We start from the raw sequence: 27,390 nt of genomic DNA on the forward strand, positions 1-27,390 counted from the left end.
TGTGTTAGTGTTTATTCTTTATTAGTTTGAACTAGAAAAAGACAGAAAAAAAAAAAAGTAGAAATATAGCATTTTAATGTCTATAACAAAATGTGTGATGAAACTAAATGTACATATAAAATTTATCTTTGATGCTGTGTTTACTGATTCTGGGCTATTGGTATCAGTGGGAGTTTTGCTGCAGATAGAGAGCTGTGTGCATCTCATTGTATTAGTTTGATAGCAGGAGCAGACAAATACTATTTAACCACAGGAGGTTTTGCTTATCAGCTGAGATGTAACAGCAAAACAGCAGCTAAAAGTGGTAGATAAATTAAGTCTCCAAGTATATTTCAAAAATAATCTGTTCATCACTTTTCTGTCATTCTAAATTTTATAAAACCTAGTTTCCACTAATACGTTATTTTTTGTGGTGTTTTAGTTATTTCCCCAATCTTCCTGCTCCCTGATCCAGCCCTCATTTCAATAAGTATTAAGATAAATAATTTAAAAAAATAGGCTGACTATTGACACAAATAAGGAGAGAACATCTACTTTGTGGTCTATTCTTCTGGTAACCAACCCAGAGGAAATTATAATTCAATAATTCCTGTGAATATAATAAATTCTTTGTTATTATTTTGCTATAAGCAATGAAAGATACATGATAAAAAATTGCATCTACATTCTACAATGTTATAAAAAGTTAGAGCTTGCAAGGGTTTTCCAGAGAAGTTTACCTCACTTAAGAATTGAAAAATGGATCCAGATTAGGTGTTGCAATATTTTGCAGAATCACAGAATCATTTAGGTAGGAAAAAATCTCTGAGGTCATGAGCCCAGCCTCTAACTGATCGCCACCTTTTCAACCAGACTGTAGAACTAAGTGCTACATCCAGTCATTTCATAAACACCTTCAGGGATGGTGTCTTTAGCACCTCTCTGGGCATTCTATTGCAATGTTCAACAATCCTTCTATGAAAGAAATTCTCTTGATGTCCAGCCTGAATCTCACCTGGTGCAGCTTGAGGCCATTTTCTCTTATTGTCCTCTCACTAATTGCGTAGGAGAAAAGGCTGCCCCCCACCTTGCTACAACCTCCTTTGAGGCAGTAGTAGAGTTAAAAGGTCACCCATGAGGCACCTCTTCAGCAGGCCAAACACTCTCAGCTCCCTCAGCTGCTCTTCAAAAGATTTATTCTTTGGACACTTCAACAGCTTCACTACTCTGGACCGATTTTAATGCCTCAGTGTCTTTCTTGAAGTGAGTTGGCCAAAACTGGACATCCTCATACATCAGAATTAATTAAATAAATAAATTAAGGAAAGGAAGTGCTCAACAAATTACCTACAATCTACAGCCATGAATTAGTAAGAACCAGTTCAAAGTTGCCCTGTTGCTGGGTTGAGAAGTAAATTAATGGTTTGCTTGCACAAAGCTCTTAGAAGACAGAACACGTTGCCGTTTTCACTTTGGAGTTTACTCACCTCTGTAGTGTTAAACTGCCAGATTTTAATTTCCCCATACTCAGCTCCATTATACAAGGATGAAGAATTAGTGGACCTGACAGTAAGTAGTTGTTGACCTTTTCCTTTGCCCAGAATCCCAACTCTAGAGACCAAGCCAATGAAACTTCTCCTATTATTTCTTTCTCTGCCTGCCTCAAGACAGCATTCCATTTTTTCAGAAAGTTTGAAGTATTCTGAAGAATTGATTATCAAGAAAAAAGCTAAAGACAGATATTAGGACTCCAGCAGATGTAGACACTTGGAAGTGTCCCTGTGGTGAAAAGTCTTCTGGTAGAAAAGATTGGACAGCATCCAAAGTAAGCCAACTGCTGAAAAATATGGATAGTCACAGAGAGAGGAAGAGGGCTTGACCAGGGTAGATGTAGGTTGCAATAATTCAATGCCAAGAGCTGAGCCTCACAACTGAAATGTCAAGTATTGCAGACTGCTGTTATGGGAAATTGTAATAAACTTTTTAAGAAGACATATGGAAATGAAACAAATGTTAATAGATTCATCTAGCTCAGGGGAGGTTGTGCTTCTTGTTTGTTTTATCATTCCGTCCACCTTTCATGCAGATTTCCTCCTCTCACAGCTTCTGCCTCCAGGCCACTGAGTCTATAAACAGGAACAAGGTCATGAGTAAAATACAATTTAGCTCTTCTGAGAGCCTGATAATTAGTGTTTGCATTATTGAAATGGAACTGGCTGAATTCATTGTTAGCAGTGCATATTCTGTGTTGTCTACAACAAAATCAGCTCCACCTGTCACCTTGCTGAAGATCCATCATCTTGGATGAGTAAATACTAGTACTCCTGCACTGTAATTAGCTAAAAGAAATCCATGACTCCTGGTTAAAGCAGTAGTAACTTTACTTAGCAAGGTCACCTGACCTTACTGTAATGAATTCCAGCTTCTAATAAAAACAATCTGCAAAAATTTTTGGCTAGCCACTAACTCACTGTTTTTGGCCTAAAGAGGTAAAATTCGCACAATGTGCTCAGCAGTATTACTGTTTGATATTCTTTCTTTCCCACACAATTAATACAGAATTTGATTCTTAGAAAGTATTTGCAGAGTTCTTAACGTCTTAGGCTTTCTTTTTCCCTCAACAGAATGAGGCCAGGGCTTTCACTCCATGAATGGTTTCACATTATGCTCCACACTACATTCCTTTTCATAATAAGAAATTTTCTTTAAATCATTATCTTCCATAAAGGAGACATTATTATCACCATCATTTTTGTTGAATCAGATAAAGGCCCATATATAATAAAGATTTAACTTGCTTTCCATATTGTGTCCCCTTACCTTATCACTTGCTATCTTAAAATGTGCCAGCCTGATCTTTGGAAATAAAAATAAAATTGGGAAACCAGCTAAGGTCTTTTTCTGGAAGTTAAATCAGCATTTAGAGAAATTAGTAGAGAAGCTTCCAACTCTAAGTGTAGCTATTCTGAAGTGGAACAAAGAAAAGTAATCCCAGATCTTTACTTATATCTTTACTATATCTAGTCACACAAAGCAAGGGTTATGAGTCACCCTTTTATCCATTTCAAATAATGAGTTTCACACTTAAAAACAGAGAGAAAACAGGAAAAATGGGAAAAATGACTGTAAGTAATCAGAATTTTTGTTTTCATTTTTTTTTATATATATATACTTTTTCTCACTTAGATAATCGTATTAAGACTGAGGTAGGCACATAATTTAAAGCGCATGCTGTACTTCAAGTTGAAACAACACTGAACACTTATGTTTTCTCTGTATTAATTTCCCTAGGAACTTTAATTTTAACTGAGAAGTTTTTCAGAAGGTGCCCTCATTGAACTGCAATTGAGATTGTCTTGTTAATGTCTAATTTCCCACTCCCTTCCCCCTATCTACCAGTCACAGAGATCTGCTTTGCTTTTATGAGGAAAAAAAAAATTAACTCCAGAAGCTTTGCTCTTCCTGAGTGAAATAACTAAAAGCAAATTATATTTTTTTTTCTGTTGAAAGCACCATTTAGTGCTAACACCTTGAAGATTATAATTCATGTTAAAAATTGTCCTCCAGACTTGAATAAAATAAACCTAGCATTTTAACATATATAGCCAGAAATCTTTTAACAAAATATCTTTGTAGCACTAGAAACCCATGGGTACTTGGAAGAGATAAACGTAAGACCTGAGAAAACAGATAAATATATATCAAAAGAACATTACACGTGTGTAGAAAATAGCCACAGCTAGCCTGATGAAATCCTAATCAAAGCACTTAGTCAACAGTCTTTACTAGTTGGAAAGACACATTACAGAAATATCAACTATCCCTAGTTAAAAGTGACAAGATTTATTCAAATACTATTCCAGCACATCCATTAAAATATTGAGCCCTCAGTACCCCTTCTGTATGACCACAGAAAGAATGCTTCTCCAAGGCTGCTGTCTGCATGTGGAGGATGCTTCTAGAGACTCCAGTCAGTATTTGCCTGACTATAACCAGTGCAAGTTCAGTTTAATAACCTCAAAACAACATTCTGTTACCACTTTAGATTCAGTTTTGGTTTATTTTGTATTCATTGGCTTTTATTTGTCTCCTGTGGTCTCAGCATCACTTTTTGTGAATATGCAGTCCTGAGGGATAGCTTTTTTCCCAGGGGACACAAAATCCCCTATAGTGTGATGGTTTTCTGAAACTACATCATCTGGATAACCTGTACCAGAACAAATCTGGTAAGTTATTTTATTGTTTACTGAAGGAAGGAAATTTTTTAAAGAAATTTAATCTTATGATGCTATACTTATAACTTTTGTTTGTCCTTAGGTTTCCTTATCAGGCTAAATCAAAAGGCATGATTCTGCCAAGGATTTATCTAATGATAACATCCTCTCTGGAGGTATCAAAAACAGATGAAGGATTTACTGGGTACCTTGTCTTTCAGTCCTCCGGTGATGTGAAAGAACATTGGGGTTCCTTACTGGAGATGTTAGAAAATGAACAAGATGAATCCTGACGTTATAAGAAAAAACAGAACTATAAGGAAAGATTCCACAAAATAATCAAAACTGAAATTTGATACTTATCTAGGAAGTCATGGTATTTCTCTAACTCAATGGACTTTTGTTTAAAAGCTAAAATGTACTCCTGATCCTGTTCATATGGCAGCAGTAACAGGCACTCAAATAAAAGATGTTTTTAGAAGAATAGACCTATATGAGAAACATTTATGGCCTTTCAAGCCCTAAAACTGTTAGAGTATATATGAAACTGCATGTAGTAAGAAAGAAGAAAACAGGCATCTTTTAAAATGTGATTTTGACATAGTGAGAACCTTTACCAAAAAACTGATTTTCATGTGGATATCTGTCTTGTAATACTTGTGCTCAAATAATTCTTTCATTGTTCAGGGAAGAGGGCAATTAATATAATAAAACTAAAATTCCAATCAAGTACCCTCACTCTTGAGCTTTATGAGGAGCTAAAATCAGAACCTTACTGTTTTCCATCTTCTTCTGAAGGTTATTTATTTCTAACTCAAGCTGTATACCAAGACCATAACACTAATATGTGGCATGTTGTTACACACTCAGCAGTGCTTTTTTAATACAAATAAGGCTAGGACTTGCTGACATTTAGAGAAGAAACTCTAGCAAAACCTATTGGGACAGACAGGAACTCTAAATATTAATCACTCAAATGCCTGACACACTTCTCAGTCTGGACAAAAGGTTTGGAAAAATGACCTTTAGCAATATCTTATTAGTAATCTGCTAGTTAGCCTTGTCTTGTCCTCAGTTACTGAACTGGAAGTAGTACACAGTGATCTGTAGTCAGAGCATGTGAGATGTATTCTCAAGAAGGAAGAAATTATCTCAGAAATAAAACTAATATTAATTATTTCTGTGTATGTTAGGTGTCAAAAAAGACAGCATCCACTACATTTTATTACAATACAGAATCACAGAATCAATTAGGTTCAAGTGCTATGTCCAGTCTTTCTTTAAGCACCTCCAGGGACATGACTTCACCACCTCCCCAGGGAATCCATTCCAATATATAATCACCTTTTCTGTGAAGAAATGTTTTCTAATATCCAACCTCAACTTTCTCTGGTGCATCTTAAGACTATGTCTTTTCCTATGCCTGGTTAACTGGGAGAAGAGACCAACCCTTACCTGGACATCACCTCCTTTCAGATAGTTGTAGACAGTCGTAAGGTCACTTCTGAGCCTCCTTTTCACCAAGATAAACATTTCTTATCTTCAACACACTTACTGCTGCAAACACATGAAGGTTCCTGAATCACTTGCAAACAATAATAGAGATGAGTGGTTAAAGAGTTCTATCTATCATGATGTTCACATCTTGAAAACAAAGTACATCAACATCAAAACCTTCCCAGAATGACTGAGTAGACACTTTCTTCCCTAGCTATTCTTACAACAATCAATGCCAAGGAAAAGCTATTTCAATGTGTTCTTACTTCTCTTTCTCCCTCTCAACTTCTGTCATTTGGGTTCTCATTGCAGTTCAACTGCCAAGTTTTGTCTTTTGCTTTTATAAAGCCTTTGAACATTGTTGTTATCCCATGGTAATGGAGTGTTAATTTTTCAAATGCAGCTACTCTGATGCCATAGTCACTGGGTATAGATTGCTTCAGGGAGTCTTTGGATGCATATGCTTTTATCGAGTTAATGCCACCATTAGTTCTGAATGCATCTTTAAGTACCTTCTTGTGTTCTGTTCAGGGTATTACAGATTCTTATTGTTGTCTTCTTTTGGGCAATTTTACTTTAATGCTTTGTTTGTTTGCAATCTCCCTGATTTGTACAGGAGCTTTTGCCTCAATTTTCCTTCAAAATAGATTCCAGTTGTGTTATTAGGTGAAGTACAAAGTGGTTTTCCATCACTTCAGACAGTTTTATACTTGCTTAATTAGGTTAGAGTTTCTGTTTCGGGGGATGTGACTTGCCTTATTTAGTGGGGGTTTAGTCATGCACAGTTTGCAATGACATTTTTGGCTAAATCTTTACTATTCCCTCTGTGTGTTTGGTGTTTCTTGCAATATTATTAATTTATAACCAACTGCAACAGTGTGATTTCATGGTTGATGTTTGCAGAAAATTTTATCAAAAAGCTTCTTAAAAGCTGATGTACTTTATTTTTGCATATTACTAGGCCACAGAATTCACCAAGATCCCCATAACAAATTTTACTTTGATGTAATTTACCTGCACATGCATGAGTAAATATAATTTTATGGAAATAGTATGCCTTACTAGAAAGGATGTGTTTCTCCTATTGCAACCTAACAACCTGGTAGGAATCGCTTTATAGGGTTTATCACTCTCCTAAAAAATTTGGATCCATTATGTAAGACTGTGCTTTAGATCTCAGTTTGTTGATTCTTGAGCTGAGTGTGTTGAGATATTGTAACTCCATCCTTCAAGCAAGAAAATATAATTTCAGAAACTGGCTCCTAAATTTTCTTTCTGGATACATTACAAATGGAAGATTAAATTTAGAAGGATAGTAAAAAAACCAAATTACTATTAGCAGCCCTATTTTGGATATTTAAACTATAAGAATTTTGGAAAATTAAGTTTTCATAGAGTCTAACACATTACAGAGGAAAATGACCTAGTTTCACTGTGTGGCTTCCTAAATAAAAAGGTTTGATTCATATCCACAGGGTGGATGCTTCTGACATGGTCATCACCATTTTTCTGCCGCAAAGTTAAACCAGATCAGGCTCCTCTGTGACAATGGGATTTTGGTGCTCTAAAAGCTGTTTATTTTTTATCTGTTTTATCTTAGCCCAACTAAATGTACTTGTCTTCCAAAGGTAGAAATACAGTGAGGATAAAGTAAGGTAGTTTTGCTTTGAGGATAACTTCAAGTACTACTCCAGGTGATATATCGTATCACCTAAGGTAAAAGCCCAGCATTTACTGCTTTTTTTTCTTTAAAGTCGTGAAGCCATGAGACTTGATAGCGGTGGAGATAAATTGTTTCAGTTCTGAAATACTTCAGAAAGAAAAGCTTCCCATAGCTACATTTTAAGGATTTTATCCAGGGAAAAAAAGGAATTTGTCTTGTTTTATGTTTCTTCATGGCTTATAAACAAGTCTTAAGAGTTTTGTTTGCATTAAAGGGATGATTAGTGGAGTCCCCAGTATCAGAGACTGACTTAAAAAAATACCATGTTAAAGAAAAAAATCATAATTTTAATTCTCAATTCCCTGTTACAAGTATTTGTATGTAATAGGGTCATATTTTAAAGTCTTTCTCTGTGACTGTCAAAACAAAAAACTCCCTGAGGAAAATAAAGGTTGTAAACACAGGATCACTGCTGTGGGGCTTCCAAGTAGGTAGCTCAATAGCCTTCCTCATGAATGGGATAACTGCATTATGGGAAGTATTGCTTGACATAAGCTTTGGAACTTGCATCTGGAACACAAAAGAGATTTTATCTGCTCAGATTCAAAAGTTTCAATATTATATGTCCAAAAGGCAGGACATAACATCTTTATTGATCAGCTATGTGTTTACTCAGAGGAGAGTAAAAAGCATTTCCAGGAGATAGCTCATGTCATGCCAAAAAAATATTGTTTAGGATAGGTCAGATGAGTCAGCCTTCACCTGGTTTTATCTATTGGTTAATAGGGAAAATTAGATTTATTTTCACCCTTAAAAAACCACAATAATCTAATCATTTTAATTAATAATCTGTGATTAGTCCTGTGATTAGAGATCTTAGACGAACTTGTTTACTATCTTGGTAACAAATCTGTGAACCACACCTTCAAGAGAGGAATTATGAGGTGTATATATCTGTGTATCTGGGAATAAAATACATCATGTTTAAGTAACCTTTGGTAATTTTCAAAACAAGACAGTGCAAATATTATGAAGATTGATCACTGCTAAATTTGTATGAGTATCATTTATGTTCTTGGGCACTCAGACTTGCAGGTATAAAATTCTGTGGTTACTCAATGCTCAGGAATTAAATACTGAAAGTAACTGAAAATAATTATTTCTGTGTCAGAAGTCACTAAATACTAAACTACCTTGCAGTCTTTGAAGACTAGTTGAGGTTAGACTGATTTTTGAGTTTTCAACATTTTATTCTTAAAAAATTTTGGAGGACACTTAGGCAACTGTTGGAAGGTACTTGTTCACTTCTAGCAGTCAGAATAAACTCAGTTCAACATTTATGCAGGTTTGTTTGACATGTTTTTGGAGTTTTATGCAATCAAAACCCCAAAATTGAATTAACTATAAAATTTGATTGAGTGATGGGTCATATCAATAGCAATATTTACCTTGATTTTTGAGTACTCTGTAACTCAAAAATTGCCATATTTTAGCAATTTTTAAAATATCTTTTAACAATCCTAACACTCATTGTCTTCACAAAAATCCTTGATTTAGGTCGTTCTGGTTTAAGAAGTATTACTAAAACTGAAAAGATGTGTTGGCATAAACTGCCAGTAATGAAAGATGTCATTCTGCAGAACCTTGAGTTTGAAGAAACACCCACTGAACTCTAGCGGCATTATACATAATAGGATAAAAAATTGAAACTACTGACTGAATTAAAATGTTGGAGCAATGTTGGAAAAATATGAAAAGATTATAAAGAGAAGTGTTTACCGTGGAAAATGACAGATCAAAAAGATCAATCAAGTAGAACATTGTCTTACTTTTCATTATTATGCATGTGGGTGCCTTACAAACGTCAAGTATTTTCCAGCTTTCTTTGAGTGCCAAAGGCGAAAGCAGCAATCCTACTGTGAGAAGTTCAAATCTGCCTAAATTATGTGAATGTTGTTTTTTGGGTTTTTTTGTATCAATGTGAATAAAAGCAGGTTATTCAAATGCCAGTATCTCATATGTTTTGGTCAAGTCTGCACAAAGTGAAGCGTTTATTTTCAAGATGTGTTGGTTCCCAGACCCTCTGCATTCGCGTTGGGATGCAAAATGTACATTGGAAATACAAAGCCAAACAAGGGGGAATTTCTAGGCTTGTCATTCTTACTGAGGATGTTGCAAAAATGGAGAGGTCTCCTGTAACAGCAGTGGCCATTATTTGCAGTCCCTAATCTTTTCTTCAGATTATTTTAGGGAAAAAATGAGCATTCCTGTGCTCTGCAGTAAACTGGGTACTACTTTAAACATTTCGCTATCCTTGGCAGCACATCTATCCAGGTACGTACTTAACTTTCTTGTGTCAACGGTTGATCTTGGCTGAAAAGTAATTACAAAATCTTTATTGTTGTATGGGAAGGAAGAAAACATTTTTTGCAAAAGCAAGGGAGGTGGAAGAGAAGAAAAGCTACTGTTGCTGATATGCATATAAATACATGTATACACAATTGTTTAGACATTTTGAAAAGAAACAGAAATGAGAATAGGGAATTAAGTGCAGATGATAGAGTATAAGATAAGCAGGTCAGGATGATAAAGGATTCTTCAAGAAGAAGAAGCAGTGTCCTTGGCAAGAAATCAGGTAATGCTACATGAAGAGAAAGCACTGTAATGATGGAAGAATTCTGAATAAGGAAATGGCTTAGGGAAGGTTTCATTGAATCACAGGAAAGAGTAGGGTGATGAACATTAACAAAGAAATTGTCCACAGTCCTCACCTTTTTCCAAGTTTTCCTGGGTAAATATAAATATAAATAACTCTTTTTCTAACTTATTATTTTGTCATAATTATGACTCTCCATAAAAATAAGTTAATGTCTTATTATTTGTCATTTGTATTTGCAATCTATCACTTTCTTTCAAATAGTGATTCTCAGAATAATTTCTAGATATCTTTTAATTAAAAGTTTTCAAACATTCCTCCTTTATCTTAGGACAGCTTTGCATTTGCATTTCTAAGTAAATAGATTTTGCTAATTGATTTTGTATACGGTATTCATGTGATATTTTTACATACTGATTATTAGTATTTTCCCTAGATGCATTTCAAACACTTGCATGGTTTGAATAAAAAGCTTTTTTTTTTTTTTTTTTTTTTTTGCTGCCAGTTTTTCTCTTCTATACTTAATTTGAAGCTTTAATAGGTTTTCCTTGTTTATTTGTGTACTGTCTAAAATAATGTGAGTAGGAAAGATTGTTCATCATAATTACATTCCATGCATCTTTACATTGTTGGCGTGCTTCAATATTCCTTCATAGAGAAATGCTAATGATAAAGGATGGAGGTTCCTCTTTACTTTTCAGAATATATCTGAGGTCAAATTATTGAATCAAACAGTTTTTCTGATTGTTCTTAGGAATCCTCATGGTCCAGCCCATTGATCCATTTTTGTAAAGATTGCATTGCAGAAGTCAGTGATATTTCCATCAAAAGCCTTGCTGATTTCTTCGGGTATAAAAATGCTATTTGTTTCTTGAAGTGTTTTGTTTGGATGCATATTTTTATAAGAAAAACACATCCTGAAAAAAGGTTTATGTCCACAAAGAAGCACTTAATGTTTGCATTATTGTCTTTATATCGCTTATCATCTCATCATGACACTCCTCACACAGTCAGGTTTAGACTCTAGAAAGTGCAATCCATGTTTATCCTTCAACAGCAGAGATGGTAGTACCCCAGAAGACAGTATGATATTTTAGTGTCTCAAATTGATAGAACTTCATGGAATACAGACCAAGGGTTTTGAGAAACTACAGGCACTGTCTGCTGTACTTTTTAGAGAGATGGAAAAATTCTTTCATCTGACAATGGCATACATAAAAAATGTGGCAGCACAGCTTGAAAAAAGCTAGGTCATGCCCTTGACTCTGTATTTATCTCCACACAGTGCTTCAAGCCATTAATAAAGACCACACTGACATAATTCCTGCTGAGCAGGCAGCTGGACCTTTACATAGGGCTTAAAAGTTTTGGATATGTTTTGGCCATACCACTGGATACAGAAAGCACAAACCCAGCTTTTCTTAGAGGAATGGAAAAACCCTCCAAGCAGTTGGGGTACTACTGAGAAGGCTTCTGCCATGATGGTTATCTGTTTGCCTTCAAAGGACATTCATCACTATCACAAATGGGAACAAGTCAATGTTAGTACTTTGCTGCCAGTGACTCGTGGCATTGGACATCTTTTCAAGACTCATAAATTGATGTTCTCTTTAAAGTAGGACACGCTGTACACCTCTGAGTGATAATGCACATGTGATGAATCACCCTGTTAATTCATAGAATAGCTCAGCTGAGGAATCAGTGGAGTCAAACTTCACATTAACCTCACTCTGGCTTAGGAATATCAAACACCCATCAAAACAGCAGAAGCCAGAGGTTGCCTGTTACAAGTAAAGTTGTAGAACACGTTGAGATAAAATCAATGATTTGAGCCCTATTATGCCTTAACCTGTCCTTGCCACATCATTTGCAAAATGTGATTCTTCCTAACATGATCTCCTGTTAGCTAGTTTGAGTTTTTAGACAAAGACTAATAGTGAAAGCATCAATATGGATGACAAGGAGGCATTTAATGATGAAAATTCCCTATCAGGCATGACAAGAAGTTCATCTTGCCGAAATATTTCTAAAAGTATTAAAACTGATATGTTCATTGCTCATATTAGAGAATGCTAATTTAAAACAAATCTATCTATGTCTGAACCATGGTTTTAAGTAATAATAATTAAAATATCCTGGGGAAGTTGTGAAACCTAAACTCAAAAATGCAAACCGAGTTTTAAAAAGTTAGGCACAACAATCATCTAGAGGCTATACAGCTTAAAAAAAAAACCCAAACTTTTTTTTTTTATATATCCATTGGTGTCCTGAGGTGACAGCTATAAAAAAATAGCTTGGATTTTTTTTGACACATTTATTCCATGTACTTCAAAAAGCCATTGTTAATGAAAGCAAATATAGCAAATTTGCAGAGAATATTCTTCAACATGTGACAGAATTATGCAACAAGGCAATAAAATTTACAACTGGTGTTAAAAAATTATGTCATATTAGCAGTAATTTGGTAATTGGCACAAATGTGCACTAGTCCTTGACTATAAAGGGTCTTGAAAAATTAAATATAACAGCAACAACAAATTAATTATTGCTGCTTTAGACTTTTAATGTCTTTTTAATTATTAATACCTTTTTGTGGGAAATAGCTTTTACATTTTAGTTGACAAAGAAGCATGTGGAGATTGCAAATTTAAGTAAGAGTTTTTACAGTCTGCTACTACTAAATATTCAAAATACTAATAATATAGCTAATTCTAAAGGTCATGGACAAAGATTGAAATATGAATGTTTAATTTAAGAAGAGGTTAAAGTTTTCCTCTTCATTAAACTGTGATTTTAAACAGTTCAAACATCATTAAGCGTTCACTGGGCTTTCTATGTTACATTCTTTCTCATTCTTTATGTGTATGCAATTGCTTTCCATCTTATCACAGAATAAGCTATGTTTCCACCCAGAGTCGGTTCCCACTTGACCCAGGATGGACTGTTCTGGTTTACTACAATATTATTCTATTATACTACAATACTATTTTTGAGCTTTGTAATTGTTGTATAAAACCTGACTTCTCCTACTAGAGTCGCACTGGTGAGCAGTAAAAGCTAATTGCTATCCTTTTCCAATATAAGGGAAAAAAACCCACAAAATAAGAACATTCCTGCTTATCTTTAAAATGTATTAGTAGGCCAACTTGACAAGATTTTTCCATAATAGATTAGTCATTCTTAGTGAGGAAAAAAAAAAAAACAACTTTGCTCATGATTTTATTTTTTTTTTGTGACCCAAATTAGAATGATTTTGAAGATAAATCCATGATTCAGTTACCTACTCTAAAAAAAAGTGGCTAATCAGTAGAAAAATATGAGCTTTTTCACAGAATTATATTTGTTCTATATTAGTATGATTGGACTTATTAAATTCTATTTAATTCCATATGAAAAAAATAAACCCTCAGCCAATATTAAATAAATTCAATATTGCAATGACAAAAAATATTCCCCCCAAAATGCACCAACTTCATTATAGCTGCTGACAACAGCTTCATTGCATTCTTGGTAGAACTTTTCCTCTTAAAAACATTTAAGTAAAACCATGGATATTCTCATAATATATATGAAAAATCATCTCCAGTGGCGTGCAAGAGATATAGTATGACTTTTTTTCTAGTGTATTTCTAGAAATCAAAATAGAATAGATGATTAATGATGCATGATGATTAAAAGATTAATGACCAAAAATTTATGACAAAATGAAGAAACTAGAAATAAAATAGCTAAAAATAAGAAAAATAAAACATCAAACAAGTAAGCAAAAAACTTATGGAAAACTCCGATAAAGAAGCAGGAGAGCTAAGCTAGAAAAGAAGTACCCTAGGGAAAATTGAAAACAGAAATTAAAAAAACTCCAAAAATTTTAATTGTAAAAAATTGAATAAAAAATATGGTAGTATGGAGTGTTAAATTTAGTAGATGCTGAATCTCAACATTTGCAAAACAAATCTTTCAATCATGCAAATATCAACAAAAATTTTTGAAAATTTGTTGATGTTTACTGATCAGAAGAAATTTTGCATTTCAGTGATCGCACTCTGACAGGTATGTAGGCTTGGGATGTAATGCTGGAAAGTCTTTGCATGTTTCAGAAAGTGTAAATCTGTAGTTCAATTGTACCACATGCCAAAGGAAATTTTAGTTCCATATGTATGAATTTTCATTGAACAAACCTTTAAAAAAATCTGTGATCATTTTTAAAGATTTAATAATTTTAATGTCATGCTAAAATAGAAGAAATCACACACAAGGAAAACTATTACTTTTAAAATGAGTATTAGCAGTATTTCCAGAGACTAGCATGACCCACAGTGTAACCTTGTTAAATTATTTACATAGAAAAAAACACTTGCCCTTGTAGAATCCATGTGTATTTAAAAACTAAACATCTTTCTTTGGTTGAAAACAAAATGCAGATGAAACCACACTGCTAAATTTCTTACAAAGTGGTGTGATTTTATACAGTTACTTTTAGAACAGCACAATGTCTGGGACTTGCGAATTCACAGCCTCACTAAGTAAAAATCATAATACAGCCATTTGGTGAAAAGGTGTAATATTCAGAAAGAATGTTAGAACATTTTTTAGTTTATTTCTTAACCTCATTTTCTGCTGTTGAAACTGTAGTAAAAAGAAAAGGTGCTATTCTGGAAGACAGCACTAATGAGTGACATTGGTGCTGACCTTGTTGTTCTGATTCCTTATGGTCCAATGATCTCATGTTTTACTTCAACCAAAAGCTGTTCTTCTCAGATTGCCTTTCCTGTCACAGAGCAGAGCCTCATGTCTGAAATTTGAGGAAGTCTATCAGTTTTCAGAACTGCTTTGAAGGGTTTGTTTTGAGGACCTCAAAGATGCTGCAGTCTGCTTTCATTCAACAGATAGGAACACTCTGGTAAGATGTGCATTTCAGCACCTTATGCCCCACACAGAAAGAGGAAAAGAATGCTTTCACAAAGAAAATCTGTTTTAAACCATGATGAGCAAGCTACCTGGGAAACAATCACTGAAAAGCCTTCTTCTAAATCAATATCTTTTTCCAGAGGTAAAAAAGTTCTTAATACCCGTAGATTAAAGCAAATAGATCTTGACATTCAATCTGTCAGTGGCAGCATGTCATGTCTTGAGCTGAGGGAAAGTTAATGCCAGAAGATTTGTCAGAACTGGACTAGTTTCTTGAAAGCCATTGGTACATATGTAAAAGAAGATACCATGCTTCAACACAGAAGGAAAAATAATGTTCCCATGATATTTTTAAAGTGTCACTGCCTGAAAACCAGTGTAGAGGGAGACATACAATTTTATTTGATAGATCTTGACCTGGAAACATTGAATATGCAGTATGGGAGTTTTGCTCTACCCATGCAAATTCCTTCCTTTGAGAATACATGTAAATCCTTTTCTCCTAGAGATCATGCAAAAATCAGAGGATATGATTTACTTATCTCATGATATAAACTATAAATTACTGGTTCCTTTTTCTTTGAAAGAGTACCAGTTTAGTCAAAACAAAGAGATTGGAAAAGACTAAATGCTAAAAGGATTATTCAAGTTAACATTAGTTCTTCAAGTTAACATCGCTACAGAGATAATCAGAATAAGGCTGAAGTCTATTGAGCTGTAGAAGGTACCAAGTAATGTAAATTTTTAAATGCTAATAAAGAATCCCCACAGATGACTGAGAATCAAGTAATTTACATTAAGGATTAATGTAATTCCTCACATAAAATTTTCTATAAATTCAAGATTGTGTTATATAATATATCAAAAAAGCACACAAATAATTACTTTATGTCAAGTTTTTGTAATATCTACTTACCACACTGAGGTCAATGAGGTCATGTCAGGGACAAATCAGGTCCTCAGAATGTATCCATTTTGTCGGTGCTAGGGTGAATTCCTGTTTTAGAGTATTTGTATTAGGCTAAAATGTATTTCATCACTTATAAACCAGTCTTGAGTGCATACCCAATTTATCAGTGCCAGGGCAAGTTCTAGGATTATAGTGCTTACAGTAAACATAAAATGTACCTCATTGCTCAGACTAGACATATTCTCAAGGCAGAATTCATCCCTCATAGTACATCACCAGCATTAATGGGTTTACTGACCATGAATGTATTTGCCCAATGGCATTACTAATGCAAATTTTAATATTCAATTGTCTTTTAACAGATGAAGCTGAGAAAATAACCTGTTATTTGTTCAAACTGATGTTGAATGATATCAGTTAAGTGTTGTGCTCATCCAATATCAGAGTAACATAATTGATTTTAAATATGTCCAGTTAATAGTTTTAATAAAATAACTCAAATAGTCTTTCAGAATATTTTCCATTATGAACTCCGCCCTAGATATGAAAAATTAAACTGATTATAATTTTTTATTCCAATGAAATGTAAATATTTATTTTATTAATATGCTTGTAAAAAAATAATGGTAGCAATGAAAAGCTAAGAACAATTCAGGCCATTCTCAAATATCTCATATATTTTCTTAGCAAAGAGCAAGGCAAGAAACTTAATGAATGAATTATCCCTTAAATAACTGGATTTTCTCAGATTAAGCAGTATAGCAGTTCTCTGAATTTAGAAACACTTGAAAGTCACCTTCTTGATAAGCTTTATTTAGCAGAACCAAGGTCAACATGAAAGCATCTTCCTTTTGGTTTGTATCAATTTGCTTTATCAGTGTTTTTATCAGAACTGTACCAGTGTGACCGAGTAGCCAGCCTCCCGGACAGATGCAACAAGCACAACACCCTGTTACATGGATTTAGTTACATTTTTAGCATGGGTAGGAAGTGTTATTGTGTAAGATAATGCCTCCCATTACCTTCACTCTTTGAAGAATCGAGGAGCAGCTCAGATCCTTCCTTCCTTCCTTCCTTCCTTCCTTCCTTCCTTCCTTCCTTCCTTGCTCCCTCCCTCCCTCCCTGCGTCCCTTCCTTCCTCAGTTCACTAGGTGTGAAAAGAATTACGTGAAATAGTCAAGTCTTACTTGTTAAACATTTAGAGGCACAGCTCAAGGATAGGGTTTTCTTCCTTATAAGCTATAATTTTTTTTTATTTGATTTTTAATTCACACTGTAAATACATGTGCTATAATAGATAAGCATGTTTCAAGAATGCAAGCTTGGAGATAATTAAAGGTATATATTGGAGCCACAAATTTCAAAAATTGAGTTCCCATGGATTTCTCCAAAAGTAAAATTGGAGATGCATAACAAAATAGTCCTGATTGAAGTGAATAATCAAGTAGTTGTAATTAAAGTTTGAGACACTATAATTGTTTTGAGCTATAACAGGAAGGAATAAAATAATGAAAGAATTAAAATATGGCTGAGAAGATTTAATGAGAGGTTTCTCAGTCATCTAAGAAACTATTATGTAAAAGCAGGAATAAGTCAGTAAAGAATCACTCATTTAAAGATTGTTTTTAAGAAATTAAGTCTGGAACAAATGGGAAAGGAAAAAGCCAGGAACATTTAAAAAATGTAATGTTAATTGGGTAAAGTCAAAGTGTTAAGGCATAGAGGTTATATTATAATAAGCAGATTATTTACCTTTTTGGTTTACATATTTGTGAGTTCCCAATGCTGAAGATTAAATGAAACAATAAACTACAACTTGGAAAAATCTGTCAATTTTTAGTTGCTTTAATCAATTCTGCAGTGTAAGTGGGTTACTTGAATAACCTAGCTACATTATAAATCAAAAAGCCCACACTTTGTCTTTCCATAAGACTTATTTCTCACATCCCAGACCCTGAGAATCAGCATAACTCGTTATTACTAAGTGTCACCTGAAACATCTAGGCTGTCTCGATGAGTTATTTCCTCAAAATGAAGCCATGAAAATAAAATATTAACATTAAAGTAATTAGCTTGGGTTTCCCAAAAAAATATTCACAATCCGGATATTTTTTTCTATATTTTGAAAAGTACTAGAGATGATGATACATAATAATATCTACAGCAAAATAAAAACCACTTGTAAAAAAGTTGAGACATTTCTGATAAAAAGCCCATGGGATTCAATGTTTGCAAATTAACATGGACGCCAGAAGCCAACATTTTATGCTGCTGGAAAACCCCAGGGGCAAAAAGAATATGGGAATTCTCCTTCATTTTAAGTTAAATATATAACCTGAGGGCAACAAGTAGGGATAACTGCTTGCCTGAGGGTAAAAAAAAAAAACAACAACAACAAAAAAAAACAACACAAAAAGAACAACCAAACAACAAATATGTTAAATGTTGCCTCACCAATCACAAGACAGCTTGGAAATCACTTCAAGCTGGAGAAGGTATAGTTCTTGCTGTGGAATTTCTTGTCCTATTCTTTAAGATTATCGGGGAAAAGTAGATAGAAAGCCTCAGAATTTTAAGTTAGTACATACATACAAGTGGAAAATGGAAAGAGGAAAAACTGTCTTGTCAAAGAATTCAGAGCTATTAAGTGTAACTGATTTTTTTTTCTTTATGTCTTTACAGTGTCTGCTTAAAATCAATAAAAGAAGGAAAGGTTAAAAAAACAGTCTGTCAACCTTATTCAAATGTTTGCATTTAAACTACTCAGCAGTTAGAGGAAGACTGAAACTTTCTCTGTTGCCATTACACCAAGGTGCAAATATGCATGCTGAAATTTAGTCTTGCTTTCTCACTACAGTAATTTGCATGAAATAACTTGGAAAGCAGTTTGCTTAGAAGTCTTCTCGATAAGATAGAAGGAAATTTTCACCATGAAATGGAAGCATTACAGGTGGATAAAAGGATTGTGATTTCTCAGCTGTGTCACCTTCATCCACAAAATGAAGCATGCATGTCTACACACCAAAGGCCTTTATGTATATATGTATTTATATAGAACCGTCTCTGGGAGGTTTTCAGTCATATTCAACTATTTTCTCTGGATGTATAAATTTAACAGTGGATTTTTGGGTTGATTTTTACCACTTTTTTTTTGGCTTGGAATTTTGCTTTTCATGGAAAATATTTCCTCTCTGATTCAAAATTATTTAAGTATTTATTAAAGGGAACCATCAACTCCAACTCTTTGTAGTGCGCTCAATTAAATAATAAAATTAATTTTTCTGAAGACTCCAATGCAGTCCTATATGAAAACTCCAGAAGATTTCTGATTTATTACTCTGAGTTTAGCAAACCATTAAACACAAGTTAGTCAACATCATTGCCATTATCAATGCCAGTAGTCAAAAGTATTTATGTTAAGAGAATATTTCAATTTTTAAAAATAACATGCAAGTGTAGGTACAGCAGGTTTTAGGTAGACAAGTATTATATTAAAAGGACATTGTTTTTATTACATATTAATATCATATAGGGTATCATACCCTCTATATTACATATTACATTCTATATCCTTTGTAATGTATTGCCATAAATGGAGAAGTGTACTGTGAATAAAAATGGAAACATTTTAGTAGAGATCTGAGGGTTAATTTGTTACAAGATTTAGTAACAGAGGCAATGAAATATTTTTAAAAGACAAACACTCTCTTTTTTTCCTGCTGAAGCAAATTTTTTGTACTGAGGTGTTTTTTCAAGGTCATAGAAGTAAAAGCTTGCTTTTTTGAGCCTTCCTTTATTTAAAGAGAAAATTCTAAGAAATTCCCTAAAGGAAATAATTACTTTGATAAACAACCTTTATTGAATATAGTTGGAGGAGTATTTCTTCGGGGTATATTGCATTTGAGGTATTTTTCAATAGAATTAATTAAACCCCTGTTCCAACCACATTTCTTTATTTTCTAAGCAAGTCATTTGCTGTTCAGCACAAAATCAAATTGAGTGTACAACCAAATCAATTTGTCTGACAGGGAAATCATGAAAACTTGTAATTAATTGGGAAGCTTTAGTTTTCTTTATCTTAAGTAAAAAACACTAAGGCCATGCTGTACTAAACTGGCTAGGTGGCAATTTCTGGAAACCTTGTCTTATAGTTGAGCTAAATCATAATGAAAAACTTTTTAATATCATTGGACACTGGAAATATTTGTGCCTTTGTCTTGCATTCAGGGACAGAGCTGTCAGCTTTTACAGGAAAAGTTTGGAGGGTCAGATTGTTGTGCCCACATCAGGTGCAGTTTATTTACACAAATGTGAAGGTCATCATCACACCAAGCAAGAAAATTCACATCATTCTGTGAAGAACCTGTCTCTAAATAGTGCAGCTTTTCCAGCCTGGGAAGCTTTTGACTTCATAGTAAATATAGTTCACTCTGTGCGTGTGTTTCTACAGTTGTTTATACATATGACCAAATGTATGTATATGTATAGATATATGAATTTTAATTAATATAAGATTATTTTAGATCCACATGTACAGATGTTAAAAAAAGTATTAAGCATTATTTAAATATATATATTTTCATATATTTTTAATGTAAATATAGTGAAACCAAGGTAAACATAGTAATTGATACAATAGATTAATAATTTTTAAATTTAGAGAGAGTAATTTAAAAATAGAGAAGGCCTCTGATGTCTCTGAACATGTTGAAATGTTCAGATATTTTGGCATCCAATGCAGTTTGTGTGTATCAGCATTGTATATAAATACAGTAAACATATTAAAAAAATTCTTACAAATTCCCTTCTGAAAATTGGATATTAACAGATGTGGACCAAATCTAGCTGCATCATAGCAGTCCTACTGTTATTTGGTTTGTATTGACATGAAACCTATGCAACATCGTCATAAAATTGGAGGGGTTTCTTATGCCAAAAATCAGCAAGATTGACCAGAAGTCTCTTTGTTTAGCATTTAAAAGAAAAGATATACACAAGTGCTTGCAGTTAAAAGATAAGTAAATACTAAAAATCATTATCATAAAAGAGAAAAGAAAAAGTAGTTTTAGAGATATTAAAAAAATACTTAATAAAAACATTCAGTGCAAACTGTTACAATCTGATTAAATATTAAAACTAACTTTGTTAAAGTAAGAAGCAGGATTGAAATAAATCTGGATCACTTTTGTTGGGTCATGCAACAAATTTTCTAATCTCATTCTCTAAAGTTTTTGGTTTTTTAGAACATATACAGATATAATTTCTTCTTCTATCATGAAAACGTTAGACATATAATTTTGCAAAATGTTTCTATTCTCTGAATTTCAGGACTTTGATCGGGATTATAAATAAACTGATGAGGAGGGAATATTGGTGTGGCCAGTCATGAGAAGAAAATTTATTGCTCTTCTGGCAATTGTAACTTATTTGCATATATAAGATCAAAAATCTGAGCCAAATATGGGATGGAGAAGAAATTTTCACTAGTTTATATTGTAAAGACCCCCATTTTTAATTTGGAGCATGACATTGATCTTTATTGTAAGAGTGTTCATATTTCCCCAAGTGTCTTCTAGCAAGGACATGAAGGCCTTTTCCACAATGTAAATATAAAACAAGTATTAAAACTTAGACCTGAAATTTAGATTAAAGAAAGAATGCCCTTGTGACAATAGAGCATTTTGTCTTTTCCTTTTTTATTTTTTTTTTTTAATGTATTGGGTAAATCCGCCAAAATTTAGCTAATTTAAATGCCTTTGAAAAATCCCTGCTCCTCAGAAGGTGCTGCAAATGTTATGAATTGACATTTTACACTTCAGCAATTGTAACCTTTCAAGAGTTATGTATTTCACTCAAGATTCTAGAGAATGACATCTATTCAGTTCAGGGCTTCTGGGGCTATTTAAAACATGGATTTTAAGCAAGGAGCTGAGGCTGTGGAGGGAGAGAGCTGCTGAAGGAATTAATCTGTTTCATTGTCTTAGGATAAGGAAATCAGGCAGTATATAGAAGAGAAATAGGAAAAGGCACCTCTAAAGAATGTAGGAATAACAAGGCAATATTGAAAAGCTTTACTGGGCAAAAGTGGTAAAGCTTTTCAGGGATAGGTAAGTACAGTATGAACTTTGGGAAAAGAAATAAGGACTTGAAAGATACCTAGAAAAACCTGCTTGACAGGGAACACAGACTGGGAATATAAATACCATTCCAGCATTGTACAATGGTGTTTTCAAATAATCCTGGGATGAACAACTTGAAGTTGCAAGTGTTGAAATTCAGGCTGAATAGGACTATGAGAAGCCCAACCTGGTGAAAGATTTCTCTGCCCATGGAAGCAGGGAGTTGGAGTAGATGACCTTTAAAAGTCCTTACAACATTAAACCATTCTGTGGTTCTGTGAAGTGTCTGGAGCTGCTGAGGTGGAAATAATAGAGACGATGAGAAAAATTAAGAGGACATGTAGTTAGGCAGCATCAGCCTGGAAAAGACTGATGGGGGAAAATGTGAATGAAAGGAAATTTCTTTCTATTGTTTTTGGGTTTTTTTTTTTTTTTTTTTTTTTTTTTAATTCAAATTCATATTTTGGACCAAAATCCCAATTCTGGTTCTTTTTGTGCAGAGTAGAAAACTCAAGTAACATGTATGCCTCAGAATGTGTTGTATATTATTAATCCTTATCACATCATTCATTAGCTATAATGCGGGGTTGTGTGATATTGTTTCATGTATTAGCTCAGCAAGCTAGAAGATCTAGAAACTCTGGTGATAGTTTAAGAACTTAAATTATAGAATTTCAGTCTTTTATTTTTAAAATAATATTTCCTTGTTTAGGAATCCACAGAAGCATGTACAACTCTATTTTACTTTGTTCACAATATTTGTAAAGAAAAACATTTTATGGTTGAAACTTTAAGCACTTGAAAGTTAGAAGATGTATGACTCTTGAGTTTCCTATGCTTCGTATGATCTGACCTCCCTTCCACCTTTTTGGGAGTATGGTTTCCAACTAATCACAGCGACAGCTCAGGCTATTGTGCTTTCAAAGCAAGCTTTGAAGATATAAAAAAAATTAAAGCAACTATGACCTCAGCTTTATGACATGTACACTGTATATCTAAAGCATTAAAGCTAGTACTATATAAAACAATACTACAGGTGAAAGAAGGGAGAATAATTACAGATGTAGAAAATGCAGTTTTTTAAATTAACCACACAAAGCAGTCAGTAACCTCTCTCTCCTCTGCAATGCTGCTACCAGCTTTGCATACTTGACTACGGTATGAGAATAGCTGCCACAGCTTGGAGGACAAGGAAATGTCTACCGTGGTAATGACAGAGATTGCATTCAACCCTCAGCACTAATTGAGGACTCTGTTCAGTAATGGATTTGCTGTATTCCCATAACCACAGCTTTTGTTTCATTAAGACAGCCAGAGTTTCAACCTTTTGCAATCTAATGAGAGAAAAATGTTGGCTCTCGTATCAAGGAAATGCTTAATCATGCGCTCATTTTGAGTATGTTTTGAAGTTCTCTGAATTTAAATATCTGCTGTGTGGAAACGCATCTTAATAAAAGAATTGATGAGAATGAAGGTGCTCTTCCACACATTTAAAGGACAATCAGACAATACACACAAGTCATATACAGACAAGCTTGACAGTTATTCAAAGCAATAACATTTACCAACATTTTCACAGAAAAAAATTGCCATTCCTTACTTGTGGTGGAATTAACCTCCTTTCATTCAATGTTTATAATCTCAGCATTTAGTAGATATGATTCAAAAATACCTTTGTAGTCAGCAGAGAAACTCAGCTCCAGGGAGAAACTGGTCTGAAAAAAAAAAAAAGTATAAATTACATCTTTCTCTCTGTGGTGCATAAGAAAGCCCAGATTTTTTTGCCTTGATAAGACACCTAAATAGATCACAGATGGCTAAAATGTGATGACATGAACTCCATTTTTGTTGTCCAAAAAGAAACAGTCACCAAGGATACAGCATAGACACAGACTCTCTAAGCTGACATCAAATTGTCTAGACACATAAATCTGGTTCATTGGTCCTTAAAGTACTTGGCAAAAAGTTACTTCAGCTCAAGATTATAAACCAGGCATGCAAGATCACACAAACCTGAATTTTTACCTATTGAACAATATCTCTGTAGGAAGACTTGCTCTCTGGCTGATAGGGAAATACAGATAATGACAATTGCTGTCAGAGTTCTGACTGTGGTCAAGACATGCAGTGTGCCACTGCTGAGCCATGTGTAATACATTTAAAAGATGCTGATATTACTGCTCTGGTTGCATGAAGCCGATATCATCAGATAGCATCACTGTAGAAACTGTGAAAATGTCTTCCTAGTTAGTTCCAAAGTGACCAGAGGGAGAAAGGGGGCATTTACAGATAAAAATTGCTAGTATGAAAATTCATGTGTAGTATCTTTGCTGTTATTATTGGTTGTTATGCATGTATGAGGTAAAAAAATAGCAAAAAATCTTTTATGTTTCTGATATAAATTAATGACTCACTGAAGACAATTGCACATAGATGGCCTGAAAGACCCAGATGTTCAAATCAGCCCTGTGTGTCTGTTCTGTTTCTTGTTGTAATAGCTAGAATTCATCACTCAGAATTAAATTTCAGGATCTATTATACGATATGAAACACACAAAGAGGGAAAACAATTCAATTCAACAGTTACTTGTTTAATACAGCTCTTAGATTTATTGCACTTAATCCCTCACTTTACTATTAAATGACTATTAGAAAAAGAAGAGTATAAAAACCTCTATTCATAAAAAGCAAACAAAAAAGTCAAATGTGTATATGTGTGGATATAAATAAAGAATCATATTTATTTAGTTAATGAAAGCATTGTAAAAAGCATGCTGCATGAAGTGCTTTTTAATATTGTATTATTTATTATTTTTGTAAATCAGGACTTGGGCATATGGAACATAATGGGGAATCTGTGAAGGCATGATAGTTTCTGTTTAAAACACTCAATGATCTCAGTTTAATAAGAGAGATAGCAGCCAACATAAGCAAGGAAGAAAGTAGAATGGGATAGTTGTATAAACAGCCACATATAGGGTGATTATTACCTAAAACTACCCAGAGTGCATACCCAAAAAATCTTCATTCTTCTAAAAATTTAATTCAAGCATGCCAGTCATGGGACATGGAAATCATTAGCTTGGCAGAGTACATCAGCAATGTCAAAATTGGAAGAATGTACACATACACCTGGTTGTATTTCTGAATCACTTACTTCTTGAATATTTGTGATAAATGTTTTAAGTCCAAAGCCATTTCCCCTAAAATACCCATATTAATGGATTGACTGCACCATCATCAAATTTGCAGATGAGTGGTGTTGTTGACATACCTGAAGGATGGAATGACATGCAGAGGGATCTGGCCAAACTTGACAGGTGGGCCCATGGGAATCTCATGACGTTTAACAAGACTAAGTGTGACGTGCTGCACATGGGTCAGTACAACCTCTGGTTTCAACAAAGAGTGTGGGATGAACAGATTGAGAGCAGCCCTGCTGAGAAGGACTTGGGGCTGCTGGTGGGTGAGAGGCTGGGGTCCCAGCACAGGAAAGGACATGGACTACTTGGAATGAGTCCAGACAGGGGACACCAAGATGATTAGAGGAACACAGCACATCTTCCAAGAGGAAAGGCAAAGAGAAGTGAATTTTTGCAGCCTGGAAAGGAGAAGATGAACCAATAGGCTGAACTCATTGTGACCTTCCAGCATCTCAAGGGAGCCTTCAAGAACAGTGGAGACTATTGACAAGAGCATGTAGTGGCAGGACAGGAGGGAATGGCTTCACACTGAAAGAGAGCAGGTTTAGATTAGATATTAGGAAAAGAAATCTTTATTGTGAGGGTGCTGAGGCACTGGGACAGTTTGCCCAGAGAAGTTGTGGATGCCCCATTCCTGGAAATGTTTAATGCCAGGCTGGATGGAGCTCTGAGCATCCTGGTCTAGCAAGGTGCCCATGGAAGTGCAGAGTAGGAACTAGCTGATCTTTAAGTACCCTTCCATCCAAGCCATTCTAAAAGTTTCCTAATTAATTTCTCCTGCTTTCAAAATTTTTTATTATTATTATTCACATGAGTTCACCTCTCCTCAAAGCAAAAAATTAAATTTCTTTTGATATGAAGTTCTAAAAATTCATTCCAGAATCTGGAAGTTATTTATGAATGGTCTTCTGCAGAAAAAAATATTTTCTGAAAATTTCTGGGAAGAGAGTTTGCATTTATTCTTCTTTGATTTATATTCAGTTTTGCATTGAAAGAACATAGAATATCTTGAGTTGGAAAGGACTCACAACAATCATCAAAGTCCAGCTCCTGACTCTGCACAGGACAGCCCAAAGAGTCACACCATGTGCCTTAGAGCATTTTTCAAATGCTTCTTGAACTCTGTCAGGCTTGGTGTACACCATTTCCCTGGGGGACCTGTTCCAGTCCCGAACAACCCTATGGGTGAAAAGCCTTTTCCTAATACCTAATATCACAGAGTCCCAGATTCAAAGAATCACTAGGTTGGAAGAGACCTTCAAGATCATTGAGTCAAACCCAACCCTAACACCTCAACTAAACTACACCACCAAGTGCCACATCCAATCTTTTTCTAACACATCTATGGATGCTGACTTCACCATCTCCCTGCACAGACCATTCCACTACTTACCACTCTTTCTATAAAAACCTTTTTCCTAATATCCAACCTATACATCCCTTGGTGCAATCAAGGTGAAGCCTCACCAGTGCCAAGTACAGGGGAATGACCTCCCTGGTCCTGCTGGCCACACTGTTCCTGATACAAGCCAGGATGCTGTTGGCCCTCTCAGCCACCAGGGCACACTGCTGGCTCATGTTCAGCCAGCTGTCACCAGCACCCCCAGACACCTTTTCTGCCTGGGCACTGTCCAGCCACACCTTTCCCAGCATATAACATTGCAGGGGGTTATTTTGGCCAAAATGCAGGACTGGGCGCCTGGACTTACTAAACTGTAGCTTATTGGACTCTGCCCATCCATCCAACTGTTGCCCAAACCTCCCCTGACAAAACTTCATACAATTCCCTTGGGTCAGGTCACCAGAGAGATGACCTTGGATCTGCTTAGGCTTTTCAACTCTCAAAAAAATTGGAACTTATAATCATAATTCTCTGAAATCCAGAAGTTTAGAACTGAATACCAAAAGACGGTATTTTCATGTTGATATAGAAAAGCAAAAATTATATTTGAATGTATAGATTTCTAATAGCATATTGGTAATAACTGAATCTAATCTAATTTATTTGGTACTTCTGAGCCTTCGTTTTAGATAAATAAGTTTATATTGTTGTATTTCTTTTACTTAATAAATGTCAAGTCTACTAAGCCAGGTTTGATCAGTAGAATTAGTAGAGTTTGTACAAGTCTGAAAGTCAGAGGTAAACGAGAAGACATTATCGCTATCATTGTTTACCATATATTTTTTTCTTTTAATATCATCAGTGTTTCCCAGTTCTTTGTCAACAGATTCTTATTCTTA

At 34.5% G+C, this 27,390-nt stretch overlaps 1 long non-coding RNA gene across 3 annotated transcripts in view; it reads right to left on the minus strand.

Moving 5' to 3' along the window:
* LOC121469514 (uncharacterized) overlaps nucleotides 1-24,628 on the minus strand; it is a 74,538-nt gene extending 49,910 nt beyond the window's left edge. For 2 of the 3 annotated variants that reach the window (XR_012054074.1, XR_012054075.1), the window contains exons 1-4: nucleotides 23,972-24,628; nucleotides 23,547-23,661; nucleotides 15,834-15,914; nucleotides 5,649-5,778 (exon numbers count right to left, since the gene is read on the minus strand). This is a non-coding gene — a long non-coding RNA (uncharacterized lncRNA). The remainder of the gene's footprint in view (nucleotides 1-5,648; nucleotides 5,779-15,833; nucleotides 15,915-23,546; nucleotides 23,662-23,971) is intronic. The other variant, XR_012054076.1, reaches the window with a different exon arrangement.
* Between the last annotated feature and the right edge of the window lie 2,762 nt (nucleotides 24,629-27,390).

Source organism: Taeniopygia guttata, chromosome 2 (genome assembly GCF_048771995.1).
Source record: "Taeniopygia guttata chromosome 2, bTaeGut7.mat, whole genome shotgun sequence".
Lineage (NCBI taxonomy): Eukaryota > Metazoa > Chordata > Aves > Passeriformes > Estrildidae > Taeniopygia > Taeniopygia guttata.